Consider the following 4,680-nt stretch of genomic DNA (forward strand, 5'->3'; position numbering starts at 1 on the left):
AACAAAAAAAACAAAAAAAAAAAAAAAAAAAACAAAAAAAAAAAACAAAAAAAAAACAACAACAAAAAAAAAAACCCACAAAGCTTAGCTTTGCTAGTACATCTGGAACTTGAAAGTGCCAGAGAGCTCTCTTAAAACATCAAGAGTTTCTGGACTTAAACCGTAACGAATGGAAGTGGGCACAAAACCGAAGGCCTTTCCTTTATTTTCAGCTCAGCTTTAACAGAAATGAACAATCCCTTCTCAGGTATCAAAGAAAGGTTGGAAGTCTTCCTAAAGGAGTGTGTTACTTCTTGAGTGAAGGCATAAAAATCCTGGGCTCAAACCTGAAGGGGAAGGGGAAGGGAAAGGGGAAGGGGAAAGGCTCCCAGCAAGAACAAAAATTAAGCTACTAGTGCTTGCCTCAGAGGTTGGTGTAGATGCCATCTTTGCTGTAACTTCATGCTGCCAGCTTCTAACATTGGGAGAATAATATTAAATCAACAGGGTCTAAAAGACTTCAAAAAGGTTGGTTTATGTAACAGAGTTCAGCCGCTGATTAAATTGGTAAGAATAAAACTCTTGTAGTTGTTGACAGGTTAAAGAGAACAAAATCAGTCCCTCATGACATTGTAGAAAGGATTACTCGGCTCAGGTTGTAGAGAAACCCAGGCCTGCTGGAGCCTAGGACAAAGGCTGCAGCTGAGAGAAAAATATCCATCCATAAAGAAATAAATAAGCAATCAGAGAGCAAGAGATTAAAACCCGAATACACTGTGGGGAAGAAAGGGACTAGTACCATGGAAATGGAATTAATGCATCTCACTTTTAGAATACATGGGTCACTCAGCACCAGACCCAGGGTTTCTGTGCTTTAATGGAAACTGTCAGGCAAAAGTAATCACAAAAGGTTTTTAAAAATAAGGAAATAAAATAGGGAAAACTATTTTTTTTTTTTTTAAATAAATTCTTAGGTTTTGGAGGGATTTCATGGATTTGCAGGCTGTGTTGGTTGGTTGGTTGATTTTTAATGCTGACTGCCTGCATTTTGCTAGTTTCCATCAGGAACTAAGGAACTGCAAAAGCAACAGACAAAAGGCACATTGTGCTTTGCTGTCACCCCAGCGAAGGAGACAGGGATTGCTACTGCCAGCGCGTGATGTAGGCTGGCTGGGAGCAGTGGCACAGGCCTGCACTCCTCCTGTGGTAAACCAGGTGCCAACAGTGACCACTGCTTCTGTGGCCTATGTGAAAAAGGGACGCTGTGGATGGAAATTCTTCAGCTTGGAAATACAATCATCGGCAGGCGTAGTCTGAGGAAACAGAGGGCAGAGGCAGGATGTCCTGCTATTGCTGCTAGCTTTGGTTCACTGCTAATATTCTCTGCCTCTACCCAATGGAAAATATGCACAAATGCACCCACCAGTGGCTTTATAGTTTCTGGGATCCTGCTCACAAGCCAGGCACCATCACTGGGGCACTGCCCCTGAGGCACCAGCTACCGTGTGGGCACTCAGAGTGTTGCACTGATGGAGTCAATTTTCACAGAAAGGCCAGCTAAGCCTTCCTTTACTGCTGGTCATTCCCACAGCCTGGTAAGGAAAAGCATCTAGCACACAGTATTCATGGTTGCAAAACTGGAGCTCTTTAGTCCTATGTTTATCTTCAGCAGTTAACTTTCAAACAGTTCCTACCTCTGCTTTCCAAGGCACTGCTGTAATGCACCCCCACCCAAGATCCCTGTACCCATAACCTGTGTGGGGGTTGAGTAGGACAGTCCAGTGAAGGAAGGAGCAGCCATGAAGGTGTGTCAGTGTGGCTCACAGCTCTGCAGGCATGCCTGCAGGAGAGCACTGCAGGAACTGAGTAGAAGAGTTGGGACACATCAGCACGTGCCACCAAGGGGTTTGCTCAACACCACTGCTGGAAAGAGGGTGGAAAACTGTCCAAATCCAAGAAATGCTTTGGGGATTAGAGCATTTTTTTGAATCCTCAGCAGTGCTCTGCACCAGCAAAACACCAAAGTGCACTCACTAAATTCACGGAAGAGAATTTTACACTATGCATTAAACCTGGGAACTCTTCAGATGTTCCAGGATGGTCTGAAATGGTGAGAGGGTACCTGCCAGATGCTAGATGCAAAAATAAAGCAATAGGTCAGATTAGTTTATGGAGGAATCTATACTTACTGTCTGTGCCAGGTTGTGTTGTCAGGAGGTACATTTGGAGACTGAAGACTCCCACTAGTAGTCATGAGTTTGCTGAAACATAAACACAGCGTTAGTAGTCCTGGCATGCCATTCAACCCATCAGGTTTCCCACCCATGCAGCAGCCACTATCAGATGCTTCAGCATGAAGAACCTCTGTCAGTTATGAGAGAGGATCTACACCCACCTCCAGCACTATATATCACAGATTAATCCGCAAGGCATGCACTTCAAGAACAGACAGAACTTTCACACTGGTGTCTGTGAAATAGGAGTGAAGAACCTGTTCTTCAGCTTGATCACGGATCAAGGTGAGACCTTTACTGTTCAGAGTTGTCACTAAACAGCCAACAGATGGGCCCCTCATTTGTTAAGTCAGTCTGCAAGTGAGAAAAACAGAAGATATTTTGACCACCCTTCTCAACAAAACGTCCAAGTACCTCAAGTTTTTTCACTTGCACTTTTACAGACAGGATACTCCATATCCCAACCACAACTGTAAAAAAAACAAAAAACAAAAAACAACAAACAAACAAACAAAAAAGGTATCATGCCTCTAAGCTAAAATTGCCTTGTCAACTTGAAACTAGGATGAAGGTTGAGAAATCCCATTCTAAGAAGACAATTGTCCAGTGAATTTGGTGAAATCAAATAGTCATCACAGAAATAAAATAATACATATTAAGTAAATAAATCTATCTATGCATAAGAGTGGTCCCTTCTGTCACAGAGCACATTTCAATTTGAGTATCTGCAGTGTACAAAGATAGAAAGAAAACTCCAAACATCTTGTATGTAAACTGCAAGTTTCCTTCAAAATGTTCCTCAGGCCCTATCCTGCTGTGAAGCCAAAATCTGCGATGAGGGAGGAACTCCTTCAAGGAGTCCTGCATCAGAGGAATTAATACCGGATCATTGATTTCCTGATTCTGCTGTTCCCTGTGGTGAACATGCACAAATGTAGAATCATGACAACTGAGCCTAACTGTCAGTTTATTTAACAAATATTTTGCTCCAGCAAAAAAAAAAAATTGCGGAAGCTTTTTTTCTCCTTGTTTCTTGCTGTAGTTGTTGGGGTTTTTTTTATTTTACTACAGGTCTCAAGTTTGCTGTTGGGGGTGCTGTGAAATGTTTTCTGCCTGCCCTGGCATGTGAGACAAGTATCTTGTGAACCTGTTTAAGCCAACTCTTCCTCTCATGAGATGCCATGTGGACCTGCTCATCTGCCCCAGCAAAGGTGTCCCAATAGACTTCTGGTGATAATCTTAGGTTTTAGCACGACTCTCCAGTGTAGCTCTAGGCCCCAGCTGCTGTATGCACATGGCCATTAAAGAAATTACTGTGTTTATTACTCAGACAACTCATGACAGACTTCAAGTCCAAGTAAAGCTTTTTGTGGAGGCTAAGCTAGGTAATACACCTGCAAGGTGCACTTGATTCAAATGAAACTGCAGTGGCCTCTTCACCCAGCTTAGAGATAAACTAAAGGTCTGGGAGCTCTGGAGAATCAAGCATTCTTTTCAATAGTTCAGTAATAAAAGGTAGATAAAATCTGGAAGGCAAAGCTATGGCAACTTTTCCTCCACCTTACTAGACCTGGTCAAACCTTGGGGAGTATATTATTTTGACACTGCTTCTTTAAAGATAAGGGGAAAGGCAAGTGTTTCATCTAGTAAATGATTTCTGGAGGTGCAATCCTGTGCATTCAAGCACAAATCAAGAACACTGTTGTGCCTCAACTATCCACAGGCCTAATGGTGAGAGCCAAGACAACATGTGGCAAACAGCAATATGTAGCCTCCAGCACTGAAAACTCAGGTGGCAACTCAGCCTCACACTGCATAATTTCATTTCGCTTTGGACTGACAGGCAAGCATGAGGTACTATTTTCAGGCTGCCACTGATGTGAATCCTGAACCAGGGCACAAAAAAATCCTCTGCCTTCCTTTGTGTTTGTGTAACATCCCTCCTTTGCAGATGGTGCTCAGAAGCAAGCAATGTGATGTGATATGCTAGTGGTGTACTATGCTAAGAAAAGAATGGCAGTGTGTACACCTACTGAAACCACTGCTTCCCAAAAAGCAAGTCAGAACACTAGATCCACAGACAGAAAAAGTTGTGCTTTCACAGGCTTGCCAGTGGAGAAGATTGCTCTGACTCTCAGCTGCTATGCCCATTCTGTGGGGTCATTCACAGCAGTTCAGTGTGTCACTCCTGCTTTTCACAATGGTTTGGAGAATAATCAGGGCAGCAAAGGTCCTGTGCTTTTAAAATCAGGTTTTCCTTAATTCCTTACGTTGCTACTCAGCTTTGGCAGGGGTAGCTGCTTGGCAGCGACCATCACTTCAAAGTGTCCTTCACAGGCAGAAGTGTACCCCAGGCCCCTGAAGGGAGACGTTCCAAGCAGCACAGCCCTGGCCTCTCTCAGCCTCTCTCTGTGCAAGACCCCACAAAGGCAGGGAGTAACTGGGGGGGAAAAGGGGTTGGGGGGCT

The sequence above is a fragment of the Merops nubicus genome, unplaced genomic scaffold (genome assembly GCF_000691845.1).
Source record: "Merops nubicus isolate BGI_N331 unplaced genomic scaffold, ASM69184v1 scaffold42894, whole genome shotgun sequence".
Taxonomy (NCBI): Eukaryota; Metazoa; Chordata; class Aves; order Coraciiformes; family Meropidae; genus Merops; species Merops nubicus.